The sequence below is a fragment of the Tenebrio molitor genome, chromosome 6 (genome assembly GCF_963966145.1).
Source record: "Tenebrio molitor chromosome 6, icTenMoli1.1, whole genome shotgun sequence".
NCBI classification, from domain to species: Eukaryota; Metazoa; Arthropoda; class Insecta; order Coleoptera; family Tenebrionidae; genus Tenebrio; species Tenebrio molitor.
In genome coordinates this window covers 5,350,936-5,368,071 of record NC_091051.1, presented here as the reverse complement: position 1 = coordinate 5,368,071, position 17,136 = coordinate 5,350,936, and the positions used below count along the sequence as shown (strand labels likewise).

The 17,136-nt window shown below is 38.2% G+C and overlaps 1 protein-coding gene across 4 annotated transcripts in view; it reads right to left on the bottom strand.

Annotated features, from left to right (window-relative positions):
* Positions 1-17,136, bottom strand: part of Scgdelta (sarcoglycan delta) — a 178,227-nt gene that overhangs the window by 105,609 nt on the left and 55,482 nt on the right. The gene's annotated exons all lie outside the window — the stretch shown is intronic.

Below are 17,136 nucleotides of genomic sequence, written 5' to 3'. Positions count from 1 at the left end.
CACAGTTCTTCATCGGTCTTAAATTTCTGTATTTCTGAATTCGATTTTGAAGAGTGTAAATTTTTTTTTAATATAAAAAACGAAATTTTGATAAGCTGCAGAAGTATTAAAAAATATAATCCATTGGCAGACAAAGAATTGCAGTGTTGCGTCTTTTCTATTCTACCACCCTTAAGGTTATTGGCACAGCAATAACAAAAGATAAAAATGAAGGAGCAATATCTCATAGAGGACGTTATAGAGAAAATGACGAATGATGGACAATTCTTGTTAGTTTCATTTTATTATTGCTGATGACTTTGAAGCAACAGTCATAGTAAGAATAATTTTTTAAAATGGAAAAGCAAGATCCGACAGCATAAAGTAAATTATAACAAAATGACAAATCACAGAGAAGGAGTCAATACAATATCAGAAAAGAAGAAAAACCGGGGAGTTAAAAAATGTTTGTGAAGAATTGGAAAAGATAAACAAAAAAGCGACAGCGATGTAAAGATCATTAAAACCAGCTAGAACAATATTTCCTCCTTGAACCTCGTTGTTTCTTCTGAACTCTTCGAAAAAATTTTGACTCATCTTGCACTGACAAGACGAAAAAAATCTTTGATAAAGTGTATTTTTCTTCGAGGCTTGTTTGATAAGATTTGTCTTCAATGCCTTTTTTCCTTGAACAAAATTGTTTTTTCCGTTCTTTCACATCAAGGGGAGAAGGTCTCCTATGCAGCATTCAATGAGTTTTTCAAAAATCGTTCGGACTCTTCAGATAACTTTTTGAGAATCAGGATCTTGGTTACATGCAATACCTTCCCCTAATATTGGTACTCTTTTAGATAACACTTCCTTCCAAGTTTGTATTGGTTTAAGATTGGGTTGTAATCTTTGTACACCTCATATTTGCAAATGCAATGCGAAAGTTGACGAAATTGGCACCCACGGTCTAAGTTGTTTCAAAAGCAGTGGTAGATTTTCAAGACACACTGAAATTAATTCCATTATCAACCGGTCTTTAACTTCTATTCATGTGAATTCAACTTTAGAACCAAACGGACTGTCTCGGGATGACGGAAAACGCCCAGATGGGATGACTTTAGTACCGTGGATTAAAGGTCAACCTTTGGTTTGGGACGTCACTGTTGTAGATACACTTGCAGACAGTTACGTATTGAAATCATCTGAAGTCTCAGGTTCTGCCGCTGAAATGCCTTGCAAACGCAAACATAGCAAATATAGTTCAATCATTTCGTCAAACTACGTGTTTAAAGGTTTAGCATTTGAAACCTTAGGCCCTTGGTGCAAAGAAGCCATCGATTTCATTAATGTCATCGGAAACCGACTTATCGCGGAATCAGGCGATTCAAAATCAAAGAAATTCCTTTTCGAGAGGATTTCCCTTGCCATTCAACGTGGAAACGCTGCAAGCATTCGGGGCACTTTTCCAGATTCCGCAATATTATCGGAAATTTTTGTATTATAAAACAAAAATGTTTATGTAATTATGTTATTTTGAAAAATGTTTAAATTGGTAAAGTCTAACTAATGAGCAAATGTGAAAAAGTGTCGAAATAACAAAAACTGCAAAGAATGGCAACAAGATTTGAATAAGAAAAGATGGAAAGAAAACTCTAATATTGGCCGAAATAGAAGGAAAATAAGTGAAAGGAAACGTTGCACGGAAGGAAGGATCATGCGGGGGAGCATATGAAGGTGCATCATCGAAGAACACACATGGTTCAAAAGATTTTGTAAAGATGGCGTGCGTTAAAAAAATGGAATATTCCACACTAGTTACTTTACATATCAAAGAAAATGGAAGATACGATTTAAGCGTAGAAGTAGTAAAATATACAGGGTGATTTACGAGTAATAATGAGCCTAACGAAATTTGTGACGCAGCCAACATTACATTTGGACCAATTATGTGGATTCAAAAATAGTATATTAAAATATAAGTTGCAGAAGGCATCTATTCAAGCACGAATTTGAAATTCCGAAACGAGCCGCGCAGCAGCGAGTTGAGGAACAAATAAGCGCTTGAAGGACCTTCTGCAACGAATTTTTTATACTATTTTTTCTATTTTTCCGCTTTATAACATTTTATAAATAAAAATTTTAAATGTAGGGAATTTTGCGGTGGTTGGGGACATTTTTTATGCGGCATAATTTTACCCGGCTCTGAAAAAAATTAATTTAATTAAAACGTCCGATTTTTTTTATTTTCGCATTTGATGTTTGAAAATGAATGCTGAAGAAAGTTTATCACTAACGCCGCCGCAAATTAGGCAAATTGCACAAAAGACGCAGACGTTAGAAAATTTACTGACGGAGAAGTCCAAATCCCAGAATGAAAATTAAACGTTTTGTTCATTGTTATTTATTAATTTGCCTTGTTCTCTGCGAGATTTATTTTTTGACGTCTGTCAATTGACACTTCACGCTACCAACATCAATACAGTAAATGTTACTAGTCTATTCTAACACGCCAACGACCTATTAAAGCACTCAAATGACGTCATTTGGGTGCTAGAATGGACTTATTCTAAACGCAAAATAGAAAAAACAGTATTTTAATTTTATAAAATATAGTCAACATACCCGGCATTAGATTTGTCAAATTTAATCAAAATCATTATATGGGAATAATCAATAAAAACATAAACTAAAAAACTATGGGTTGGATGTATTGTTGGTTGCATCACAAATTTCGTTAGGCTCATTATTGCTGGTGCTTGTATTTTCTTTGGTACATCAATAGGAACAGAGAACGAGAAGACAAACCGGAGTCGAAAACATCTTAAATTTTCATCAGTTCGCAAGCAGCATCAGTTGCCAGCTTATCTACTTTACAATTAAAACGAATAAAAAGCATCCTCGCCATTGGTTAATTGAAACAACGAGAACGATCGTCCCACTTTACTTTCCGGCCCCCGGTCTCGCAAAACAATATTCCAATCGTCGACAAAATTCGACTTTCGATTCGCACTCAATGTCGACATTCACCGTGTCGAAAGCTCGACGCTACACTTCGGGGGTTTATTTAACACGGATAATCTCGGCGGAGAGGGGGCCACAATCGCTTTAGCCGTAACCCTCTTATATCAGTAGATTGAAAAACATCCGGAGTAACTAATCGGCAAGGCCCTCGTTCCGTCGTCGACCCGGTAATATTGCGGCGCGCCGAGAGTGTAAAGAGATGCAACGCTCATAAAATATGTATTATCACGAACAAAAATCTCCGACGTGCTGAAATATTCAGGAGCTGCCTGAATGATAATACCGTGCGCTGGCGGAGCTCTCTCCAGAAAACTGGACACCGCTCATTCATCCGCCGAATACATTACGGCGATATTTACAGGGCTTATCGCGACACGAACCGACACTTTGCAAGACGCGTAACGACGTTTCGTACTTACATAACTCTTTGACGGAACGTCGAGAGGCAAAAAAAAAATCCGATCGAAAATTTGATTAAAAATTCTTCGCCGTCGATCTCCGCCGAGTTTCGTGTGGAATTACGCGGTTTTTAATTTGTTTGGTTCGCGTGGGGGTGGTTCCCCGGCGCTGCACCACCGCCGAAATAGCGTAATCCCGACATTATTTAATACGCGTAATGACGATATTTATGGCTAAACGGCACGCCAACCCGTGTAAATACGAACCACTAAATTTGTCGTAAATATTTATAACTTCATTAGAATTCGTTCGCGGGCAAGGCGGCGCGGCCTTCAGACGACGAAACAATGACACATTTTTGACAGCACTAGAGGCACCCCAGAACTATTTACGAATACGTTTGCCATCTGCAGATTTGTGCAGTCCTTGAAAGAAACAATCGAGTTACGATTTTAGGGCGTGTATAATAAGACTTAATGCCAAGTGACAACAAACCTTTGTGACTTTTTTTTTGTTAGGTTGACAACAGATTTCAATTTTATGTTGGCATTCTCAATTTTCAAATTCAAACATGTCAAACCAAAAGTCCAATTAAATAAAGTTGTCATTGACACGCTTAATTTTTAAAGCTGCTTTTTACCATTGGCACATTTATTGGAATCGATTTTGATCCAGTTTTAATTTAATTTCGTTGGTTTCCTCCATTATTTTTTAAGAGTTAATTTATATCGTCGATTATTCACAATAACGCTAAATTAATCAAGAGATGACGTGTTAGTGACGAGGCTTGCCAGTTGTTCAGGGATGCCAACTCACTAAATTGACTTCAATCATTTATAGTCGTTTAGTATGATGTAAAGCTATTAGCTAATACACTAAAAGAAAATTTATCCAGCAACGTTTCTCATCTGTAACGGCAAATGTGGTTAGAACGGAAGCGATTATAAAGTTTGACAAGTAGTTACGACATGTTTGAAAATAAATAGTTTAACCAATAGTTTATTGTGAATTTTTAAAGAAAATAGTAGATTATATCATTAAGAGTAGAAGTGAATCTTTTTGTGCTAAGTCCGAGATGAAGTTGAGGTTGCCAACTGGGCAAAGCACAAAAAGACCTTTTTGTACTCATGGCCTTGAAAGCAACGCTTCCAACATCCACCGCTCGCTCCGAAACGAGTGCTTCCCGGTCTACTCGAATGTAAAAATTGCAAAAAACACTGTCCCTTTGAGGCATTCAAAAAAAATCTGTCTTGCTAATAATAAAATCTAGTTCATAAAATACAACTTCCCTCCATTAAAAAAATTACGGAAAAATTTATAATCGTTGAAAATTGTTCCTACAAAATTCACAAATTATTGCAAAAATTGAAATATCAAGTGAAGCAATTGTTTCAAATAACCAAAGATCACTGTCTACTTGGTTTTATGTTCGTTTATGTTTAATGTATTAAAACAAAAAATTTTAATTTAATTTTCGTACAAAAAATATTGTACGAACCCTTGCGTGAAGACATCTTCCATTCATTCGCGCATTAATTAAAGGCACTCGCTCCTTCGTCGCTCGTGCTTTAAAAAATGCGCTCATGCGGGAACATCGTCTTCCCGCACTTGGTTCGTAAATAACTATTTACTCTGAAAATGAGTCAAGATACAACAATTTTTTTTTAATTCAACTTCTATTATGTGACGAATCTAGACAGTTGATTTCCATTTTCATAGAACGTATGGGTGGTGAAAAATGGCAGACATGGGTGATATTATTTAATTTGCGATATCTACATATCTGAATTTAAAGAGAAAATATAGTGTGCCTGAAGAAAAATATCAAGCTATAATGTGGAAATTAGGAAAAACTTATGAAAACTACATTCCGTTCGGGCACGATAAGCGTTCGAACAAGCCTAATCGTGACGAATCGATTTCCATCCCGAAATAGAGCCTTTTCTGTTTCGAAAATCCGCGTCCCGACTCGCTGCACCCCAAAACCCGTCAACGAGTAAATCACGTGCGAATGCAAATTAACCGGTCAAATCTTCGGCGAGGTGGGGGGCAATTATCGTGCCGAAACAGGCGCATTTTCCCATAGTTAGCGCGAATTACCGGCACGAAATACCGGCATGTGTGTTATTTTTCGGCTAGGGAGACGTGCCCCGTCGCCGCTTCCGTCGCGATCGTTATTAGGACTTTATATGAATTTAGAGATAGTGCTCTCGGAGGATCCCGTCCTGATTTGCATCGATACAAGCTGTATATTCCAGCTGCCAATTCCACACGAAGCTCGCTCCACCTGTCTTCATTAAAGCTTGCATTAGGGGAACGTCTAGAGCGACACCTACCGCACCCTTCATACCTACCACCAACCCGTCACAATTTACACAACCTCAAACATCCTAGGACAGGATTACGCAGAAATCCTGACAGTTATTATGGCGACGGTTAAATCGCCGATGTCGCAGCAGGATGCCGCGTTTAATTCCTGCCGAGGAAACATATCACAGACGAGAAAAAATTACTCGGTGCAAAATTGAAAACTAGACTCATCCCTCAAATGGATCATTTCCTAGTACTATCGCTTCCTCGAGGCACTTTTTACAAAGAAGTTTTATACCTGCCAGTTCTGAATCCTATTGAAAGTTTTTGGTGTGGAATAAATTGAAACAAAGCATGAATTCCCCTCAACCAAAACATTTTGAGCGTTTTTTATAACAGGATAAGAATCTGTTTCAACACTTCATCGATCAGGTACACTACAAATTAAGCGAAAAAAATTTTTTACGTAAAAGAATACAGATTTTTAAAATTTTTTATGGTAGTGGTCCTATATTCATTTTTAGGTTATATTCGATTTGCTATAATGAAATCTATTAAACACAATTTTTGTATTTAAACACTAGCTCTAGTAGTAAAAGGGACATCATCATATTTAGGGGGAATATTCCGGCGCCTTCACCATTTTTACAAAACATAAATGTGATATTTTATTTAACCAGTGGTAAAGTCAGAGTGATGAAATTTGTTGCATTCTATTTGTCACTATTAAGTCTCTCAAGCAAATTTTTAGGTTAGATTTAGTTTGAGCAGTAACGAAGATATCATAATTTTCTACTGAAAGACTTCCCGGCGCCTCCACCATTTGTACAAATCGCGATGTCGCAGCAGGATGCCGCGTTAAATTCCTGTTGAGGAGTTTCTTTTTCCCAACCATTAACCGCCAATAATATGCGCTTCTCGATTATTCAACGTTTTGTTTTTGCATCCGAACCGGCGTTATTTGATTAGAACCACGAGAAGGTAATTTTTTCCGGCGAAATGGGCCAAACAGTCTGAAATATGATGTGAACGCGCGGACATATGTGTCTGATTAGCCCGACTATTCCCATGAGGCATTGCACACAAAACTAATCTCGTGCCCGGATGCCGGCTTGTATAGTGGACAGAAATTTAGGTGTAATGTGTTTTTAACTTCATTACATCGCTTTATACGTGTTCGCATGGAAATTCGCCCCGGTTTTCGCAAATCTCGGCGATAAAATTACGATTTTTGCCGTCGTCGTTGTTGTTTTTATTATTTCGTCGAGAGGGGTGTATTATATCCGGCGGCGATGATGTATTTGTATTGAGGCGCACGAAAGTCGTGATCGTAATCAAGGATGGTAGTTTAGAATGACACGGCACGTCACTCACAGCCGTGCTTTTGTACTCTCGCTAATGAAAAGGTCGCAGAATCAAAACGCACCCTCGACTCGATTCCGATCGCGAGATTCTTCTAATCCGTCTAACGAGACGAATTGTCAAATGATCAAAATGAACATTTTTGACGGCAGGATGGGGCTCGCGCCGATCGAACTCGAGATCCGGGGGGCGTCCCTAGACGGGTTCCGCGGTTTCATTATTCTAGTACACAAAAAAATATACTTACGGAGAAATATTTCAAAAGGTTCGTACTGACGCAACTAAAACCCATTGTTTTAATTACGGTCATCACCGAAATTAATTAATAATTCCAGTTCTATGAGTACAATTTAAAATGCATGTGGAAATTATTTTACGCGGTTTTTTCATCGCTTTTTTGCTTATGCAAATAAAGCAGATCCCGTTTTATGTTGAACGTCGGAGAGATTGTTAATTCCTGGTTGGTCCTGCAACTGTTTTATTTAAAAAGAAGGTGCACGCTTCACCGTAGAATAATCTTTTCTTGTTGCTCTTTTCACTTCAACCTCAAAAGATTTTCCCTTCTTTTATTATCACGTTCTCCCTCTGAGCATTCCTGCATTGTCTGATTAGTGCCGTGTTTCTATTTTCGGGTTATATTTGAATATAAGTATTGGATTGAATTTTTTACTCCTCCATTTTGTACGTCGCTGTTATATTCTTCATACATTTTAAAGCATTTTATCGAATTAAAACGGTTTCGTGTTATTTTCTGTCTGTGACTATTTTAGACATCAATTTTTTGAGTTCTCTTCGTCAGATCTTTTACCTATTTTTCGTGTACCATATTTGCTTTTTTCCATTATTTTTACGACAAATAATTATTATTATTATTATTATTATTATTGAAAGAAAATAAAGGCAGAGGTTTATAAAACCTATTATGCCTAGTAACGGGAGACAGTGTGACAGCTAGGAAAATTGTTTTATAAAGTGTTCGATCGGCAAACTTTCAGTGGCGTAGGTCTACTTATCTGGGGAGTACATCTAGTTTATTTTTAAAAAAGTTTACTGTTGTCGAATTTACTATTTCAGTTGATAGTCCATTCCAGTGCTCAAAGACTCTGTTAGGTAAGAAGTTTTCGCGAATTTTCGTTTTAAAGTCTTTTTTCAACCTCCAATTATGTCCTCTCAACCTTTCATCTCGATTTAAAGTAAAAATCGGAGACAAATCAAAATTGAAGAATCCTCTAATTGCACGAAACGTGACAATTAGGTCGCCCCTGAGTCGTCTATCCTCAAACGTGCTCAGTCCAGACTGTTCAAGTCTCTCTTCGTATGAGGGTCTCACAGCACCATAGGAAAGACGTGTAGCACTCCTTTGAACTGACTCTAGCATATTTCGGTCTCTTATCAGGTCACATGACCAAACGGGACCGCAATACTCCAAAATGGGTCGGACAAGTGTTTTGTACAAGGTAATCGAGGTTTCGAAGCTAATGCCCTTAAATGTCTTTCTTAGAAGAAATAAAGTGGTATTACACTTTTTGCACACTCTTGAAATATGTGCTGGCCAGGTCAGATTTTGTGTGATCGTTATACCAAGGTCGACATGTGATTCAACGTGCGAAAGATCAATATTACCTATAATATATGACATGTGAGGGTTATTTTTCCCTAGGTGTAAAACTACGCATTTGTTCAAATTTAGAGGAAGAGACCAGTCTACACTGTACTTGTATATTTTTTCAAGGTCCTGCTGCAAAACGTGTCGATAGGTTATTGGATTATTAAAGAGCTTAAGATCGTCCGCAAAAGAAGCATTCGGTGAACAAACCACACTTGGCAGGTCGTAAACGTAAATGTTAAAAAGAAGTGGTCCAAGCACCGAGCCCTGCGGAACACCACTAGTTACAGGAAGAGATTGAGAGAACTCGTTCCCAACACGCACAAAGAATTTTCTATCCTTCAGAAAATCAGCTATCCATAAGTTGATATTTCCCTTGACACCAATTTGATCTAGTTTATACAAAAGTTTTTTATGTGAGACACGATCAAAAGCTTTGGCGAAGTCTAAATACACCACATCAACAGGAACACCTTCGTCTATAGATTTGGTCCAAGAATTAACACATGAAAGTAAGTTTGTAAGGACCGAACGACCTCTTATGAAACCATGTTGCTGACTAGGAAGAATGTTCCGTTCCACTACATATTTGGATAGATCTTCACTGATAATTGTTTCCATTACTTTGCAAACTACTGAGGTTAAACTGATGGGTCTATAATTTTCTGCACAGAATTTGTCTCCTTTTTTAAAAATGGGCGTTACTGAAGCAATTTTCCAGGCAGACGGAAGTATGTGGTTTTCAAAAGATGTCTGCATAATAAGTCGTAGCGGCTGGCACAGATAATCGACACAGTTTTTTAATAGTAATGTTGTTATACCGTCTGGTCCAGGTGATGATGTTGATTTTAAACTACAGATGCAGTTTTTAATTTTTTCCTCAGTAAATTGTACATTCTCTATGACACTCGATATTTGCGGAAGCATAACTTCAGGCTGACTATTCACCCGATACCCATGAGGGTCAGTTGTAAACACCCCGGCAAAGTATTTTGCAAAAATATTCGCTGTTTTGTTATCATCAAAACATAGCGATTCATCATCGTTGCGTAACTGCGGCACTGAAACCTTAGTATTCAATGACCGTCTGATGTATTTGTAAACTTTTTTGGGATCGGTAGAAAGATTTTCTTCGTATGCTTGCCTTGCCTTATGTAGATTCGCCGAAACGGTATTGGAAAAGTGTCGGTGTATGTCGTAGTCCTGTTGCGCGTGTGATTTTTTAAACTTGTTCCATAACCGTCTTTTATGCTTGATTAATTGTAGGAGATCATCGTTAATCCATGGCTTTGATGAGTTAAACGTAATATATTTCGTATGGGTGTTGTTCTTAATCTCTGTATTTAAGAATATAATAAACTTATTCCACATTTCGTTTGGATCATCGCTTGAGAAGAAGTCGCTGGTCCATTGCACTGATTCCAAATCGTTTTTTAATTTATTGTAATTAACACGTTTTACTAGTTTAGTTACTTTTTTGGGAATTTCAGTTACTAATAGTTGGATTGTTGACAGCAGGGTTATATGGTCAGATTTACCGATAGGTGAAAGATAATCGACTTGACTTACTAATGCGGGATCATTTACGAGGATTAAATCTAACGTTGATGGGTTTTGATTTTGCCTAAAGCGCGTAGGTTCGGAAACTATTTGACATAAACTTGAGTTAATAAGGGTTTCAACAAAATGATAGGCAGCTGAATTATCAGCATAGTTTTTAATATTTAAGTAGTCTGTTGAGGACCAGTCTATCGTTGGTAGGTTAAAGTCGCGTTAATCGATAATCATTTTACAGATTTTCATTTAGGTCGATTTTACTCCAAAGAAAAGTCAGCAGAACTATTTCTCCTGTCATAAGAAAAGATATTTGTACGATACCTCCCTAGAAAGTGAGTTTGTATTCATAGTCATCAGTGGTGAAGGTTTCTCTTTCGTTCACTTCACTTTCGCTCATCGTTTTTCGCTCACTGGTTTTCATTTATTCTTAAATTTTTTCCAATTCTTTCTGATAACGTAATTTTGATTTTTTAAGCAACATTTGGTTGCCTCTTCCAGGACAACATCAGAAAGATATAAGTCTTCATTATTCAAAACATGCACACAACCACTTGATTGACGTACAGAACTTTGTTTATTTTGTATTTTATTTGTTTCCAACAACAAATCCGTCCAAAAATATGATTATTTTTATATACAATTTTGAATACAGACTCACTTCCTAAGGAGGTATCAAACAAGATCAAATACAGCACTCGAGAGTAAAGCCATTTTAGTTCACTCGAATTGCATCGTCAACTCCGGTTCGTGCACAAACATGCAATTCGCGTGAACGAAAGCTTTGACTTCCTCAGTCTTACCGTAAATAACTATTTAATTTTTTTATGTGACAGAAGATTTGTTAAATGCCTGTTAAAAAAATCGTGGATTCTTTTTACTAAAATGTTTGACATAAAACATAATAGTATTCGACTCTAAGGAGCATTTTGTAGCACGCACGAGTTTAGGGCACGACGAGCTTGCGAGGAGTGTCATGAAGGAATAAGTGCTATAAAATGCCGTATAAATGTGGTATCATACACTGTTTTTTCTATTTTGCGCTTTTTTATACCCTTTTTAAATAAAAAATCTCAGTTGGTAACACAAATGCTGCACTGGAACATTTGAAAGTTCAATTAGAAGTTATCGTTATATCGTTTGTTTAGCGTGATTTGGCATTTGACATTTGATGTTTGACAGTTACCAACCTTGAAAATGTAAATTGTACTGGTCTATTACAGCACTCAAATCAGCTACTAATGCACTATTTTGAGTGCTATAATAGCTTTGTTATCAACGCAAAATAGAAAAAAAATTTTTTAGCTGTTTTATACTAGTGAAGTTCTGTTAACTTAGGATGTAGAAATTACTCGGTGTACAACGGGTTTTTATTTTATTTTTAAATAAGCGAGATGTGAACACATCAGAGAATAAAATCATTATAAATTAAGCTAAGAAAAATTGTCTAAATAAGAGAATATAGACATTTATAATTCATTCATCAGCAAAAAAGTGTCTCATTTCTGCAAAGAATCAAGACCAGGATTTTTTAATTTTTTTAATAGTAGTGGTGCTAGATTCATTTCTATGTTACATGAGATTCGCCATAATGAAATCTATTAATCACACTTTTTGGATTTCAACTAGCTCTAGTGCTAACAGAGATATCATATTTAGGGAAGAATATTCCGGCGCCTCCACCATTTTTGCAAAACATAAATCTCTGTGTTTTTTTTTTAAACCAGAAGTAAAGTTACAGCTATGAAATTTGTTGCATTCTATTTGTCACTGTTAAATCCTTCAAAAAAACTTTTTGGGTTCGATTTAGCTTAAGCAGTAACGGAAATATAATTTTCTCCGGAAAGATTTCCCGGCGCCTCCACCATTTGTGCAAAATAAAATTGCCTATTTTTTTATTCGTAGTTATAAGAAGAGGTAGAGTTGTTTTCACTCGATTCACAACAATTAAATCTCTTAAATCTTTTGAAAACAATTTTTACGTTTCATGTGGTTCAAGGACTAACAGATACATATCGTCATTTCGACTGAAAAAATATTTTCATTAATTAAAATATAACGCCATCCCTCGGTTGCTGGACTGACAAGTTTCCCCTCGTGACCTTGAAAAGGATCTAGTGTCACGGTCACAAGCAAAAATCGATTGGAAAAAATAAAAAAGGGCGATTCTAACCGGAAAGCTTGGTTTGGAAAAAAATACAGCAAGAAATGGAGGGGGACAAATAAGATAATAATGGTAATGGTCGGATGTTTTATTTTGTGGATAAATTTGTCCTTTTCTTGAATTTAACGCGTCAGCCTGCGCCTCCTACCGGTACCTTAAAAAAGCAATAATTAATGTGCATCGTATGTTTGTATAATCTATCCAGTTTGTCATTGATGATGGTTTAGGGACGGCAGTAGATTAATTTAGGGGTGGCCGGGGACGGGACGTTAATATTTATCATCGAATCGGCGAAAACGCAATCCGACCCTGGTTCTCTTCCCTCTCGCCGTAATCTGTGTATATACGTGTGACATTATACAGAATTGTCGGCCCCGGCTTTGTGCTTCTCTTGTATTTATGATTACGTGCTCGCCACATTATTAAACTAGATATCAATCTTTTTACGTGTTTATACACCTATTATCAACATGTGTTGCCTTGTATTACCACCGACTCGATGGCTTTTTTCGCAGGTTGCGCCGCCGACACCGTTACGTGCGAGCCGGTGATTTTTCATTTTTGTTTTTCGGTTTTAATTAACGTTTCGACTGCATAATTACGACGCGCGATCTCTAATTTTTACGTTGACGACCCATAAAACACGGCCAAACGACCGCGATTGTTGCAGGCTAGCCACCCCAATCATATAAAAATTACTGCCGGATTAACCTGCGCCAAACCGAACAACATGCACGAAACGAAGAATTTCAGTTGTGCGATTTGATTTTTGGAAAGTACCTGTGTCGCAGGTGGCGTTAAAAATTCACGTGTGAGTCTGGGGGCGGCTCGAGACGATTGTCGGTTGGGGCGCGGAACAAAGCCCCCGCGGCATTGTTTGTAAGAAACTAAATACGGCCGTTGTTAACTGGAGAGGAACCGTCGAAGACAATATCGTCGTATCGGCATCGCAAATCGACATCTCTTTACAACCCAGCCAGCTTAGATTGAGCGTTTCAAATCCGGACCACGAAAAGGTTTCCTCGTTGAGACAATGCCTGCGACGCCATTATTCGAGGCGAACATCACGATCCGGTTGCACCGTCTCCTCGTGCATCACGTGCTCGTCGATGGGGGCGGTCGGGGAAATGACAGGCTTATGCGCGACTGTAAAATAAGTCTTGCAAGTGAAATATCGCTGTTAAATTGGCGGAAGCGCTTGTCGGGCCGGTCTTTTCAATTTTCATAATTTTCCACTGGGTGAACAATGCGATCAAGGGAAACAAATTTATTTTCGAGGGAAGAATAAACGCGATCGACCTTTGCCGCGGCCACCAAACGAAATTGAAGATTATTTAAGGTTGGCGTGTGATCAGGCCGGTTTTTTTTATCGTTAAATCTTCAATCTGCATGAGAAATTCCGCCGTGTGCCACTTCCAGCCCTTCAAGATCCACCGCGAGATTACGTCCGGATCATCTCGACTTCAATCCCATTTCATTTATCAGACGATTGAAAAACCCAACTAATAGCACGAGGACGCAAGATGCAGAAATTAACACAGACGCCTCAACAAAACTACTGCGAGGACGAGGCTCAATTAGCTCAAGATCTGGCTCTTCCACAAGGGATTATCACAAGTGTGGAACAAATCTGCGTTTTAACGATTGGGACAACTTTGTCTGGAGCACCCCAAGGCTCCAATCTTGGATTTCTGTTACTCCCGGGACACAGTATTACGGAGATGCGTGCAATTATTTTAAGGAGGTTTCTTAAATTCGATTTTTCAATCATCCTTTTAGTTTTCATTTGATAAAGAAAAATCCAAAGGAGATTACGCTCCCAACGATCGATTTAATACGAAACATGTTTTTAAATTGCGAATTGTTGTCAAATATTGACATAAGTCAAGTGTACTTTTTGCACTATATAATGTCCTTTTCGAGGACTCTATTTGTTCTTGTTATGATTATTTTTACTACTAAAAAATTTAAACAACCAACAGTTTATGCAATTTTCTCCGCGAGATTGTGCAGCCTCGGCCGCAAGCGGCCTCGGCGACAATTATTCTCTCAGCACGTTAAAGAAGGATTTCGCGTCCTTGATATAGAAATAACTATAATAGACTTAATTATGAAGAAACATTAAACTTAATGAAACTATCACCACTACTAATTAAAGAAAGAATTTAATTTATATTTAACACAAACGCTGGAGGCATCTTCATTAAATCGTCAACAAATGGGTTAAAGAAACTTAATAATAATACATTAAAGCAATAAATTGATCGAAAAAAAACTGCATTGAATCCAACCTAGAAGTGCTTTACGTAATAATGCTTGACGAGAATCTTCCAAATGAAGAACATTTTAGTGCAGTGCGATGAGTTTTCATGAAGTTTTCATTGAAGGAGCTCTAAAATAGTTAATTGTGTATCAAGGCCAAAAAGTGCATCTTTTTCGTCCGAGTCTGGGTTTTCTAGCCGAGGCGCAGCCGAGGCTTAAAAAAAGTTGAGGACCAAAAGGCACTTCTTGGCAGAGGTGCATATCAAATTTTTTAGGCATCCGCATGAACTACAAAGCAAAAAAACATCATTGGAAAAATTACAAATTTATTTTGTATCTACTTTTTTCAAATAGATAAATTTATTAATACATATCAACAATTTTTTAATTGTATTTTTTATCAGCTTGCCAACAAAACGAGAAATTTACTATTTACAATACAATTACTTGTTTACATAATTTAATGTGACAGGACAATTTTGCGATTATTATCTGCGATGTCCGGCGGCGTATTGGACATTGTTATTCATTAATTTCACTGTTGTTCATTTTCTTATTATGCACCAAATAAACGATACTACACTTTTTCAGGCAAAATTAAATTAAGCGTCCGAAAAAGAGTTACTTTTCGTCCGCTTGGGAGTACGTAAAATTACCTTTTTGTAGAAAATACTATTATAATTAACAAACACAATTATTATTATACATTCGCGCTTGAATGGTACTTCCTAATCGGTAAAACGTCTTTCGGAAAACCTTCCGGCATTCGGGAGAATTAAAAAATGGCTGGATCGCCATAACGAAATGCTGAGTATTCCGTGAGCGGTCCTGGAAGCCGTTCAGTTCCGCTTGCTGCATGTAAACTACAAACTGCAATATCCTGGCCACGTCTACAAAAATCACCACCGCAAAGTGTAGGGTAGGTAAAATAGAGCCTCGCCAGTTCTTATCGGCACCCCATGGGAAAATCATTACCGACGAAAGAGAACGGCAGTTACAGTTTTCCTGTAAATGATTTGACACCATTCCGGCCACCTGTTATGTTCCGGAACGGCGGCGGGGATGTTCCGGTTAATTTTTAAAACTGTCACATTCCGTCGATGGTTCGATCCGGCACCGTGCAAAGGAAAAATCGTCCGGACGTGTTGTTTGTTAATTTTTAAATATTCATGGGGGAGCGAGGGTCCGTTAATTGTGTCCCGCAACACGCCAAACGTGCGGTCGAATCTGCGGTGGAAGTACATTAGACAGACCGAAATGGCTCGCTCGATAAGTCGTTAAAGTCATCATAGGAAATTTACCGGAAGAGAAGTATATAATCGACAAAGCGCTCTCATGTGTCCGGGAACAAGTTCCCCGCCATTTCCGTGATTGATGAACTAATATAACGTTTTATATCGCGGCTGCGATAACTTTAAAACTTCCCAGCCGGATCGGAAACTCGCGCCAGGAAGTAATTTCGATCTTTTAAACAAATCGTCACGGTTTTGTTGTGGATTTTCCGGAAGCTGAGTCATCTCTCGTGGAACTGACAAGACACAAATTGGAAAAACTACAGGACCGGATAATTATCGACGACCAAACGAAAACTACACTAATTGCTCCAGTGGATTATCGGGATTTGATCGCGGAGGCGCAAAATTATGAAAGAGAGCCATCTCTCGTTCGGCGAGATGAAAGCGTGACGAGCCAAACCAAGGATTGTGATTGCAAAGCACGTGAAGCATTGTAGGCAAAGTGCACACAGTCATCTCCAAACAAAGCGGCCAGCTGGAGCCACTAACGAGCGGAGCCCGAAAGCTCCTACATCAAAGACGGTTTTATTAAAACTCCCACAAAGAAAGAATTTCAACGTACGAAATAATATACATGAATAATCGGACTGCGGAATCGAAAAGCCGGTCCTGACGATCCGTCCGGTGCTTACCGTTAAAAGGCAATTAAGACACTCGTGATTCTCGCCGGACGAATTCTTTAACGACGACGGAGATAGGGTGGCGAACGCAATAAAAACGAGGACCGCCTGGAAATAAAAATAAATAATTACGCTCCTCAGATAAAATGGAACACGATTTTTTCCCTTATCTTGTTAAGGTTAAAGGGGAGTTATCGTTTTAAAATACTGGTACCGTCGCTAATGTGCGCCGAGCTGGCCAACTGTGGGAAACTTGATTTGTCGCGGGGCTTCCCGTAATTACCAAGGCTTCGAAAGGGTTGCGTTTCGCGTAAAAAATCAGCACGCGCGTCCTATCACCAATTAGGGGTTGTTCGGACGCATCTTCGAGACGTCGACGTTCGGTATAAATACCGCGGCGTCGACGAGGAATTTATGTGGGCTTCGGGATCCGATTATTTCTGTTTGTATTGCTCCCCGAAAGGCCGTGGAAAATTTACTTTTTAGACAAGATCCAATTTCGCGATACTTCTTATAAGTTGCGGCGCGGAGGACGATCCACCAGTCAATCCGGGCGTCTAAAAAAAAAGAAGA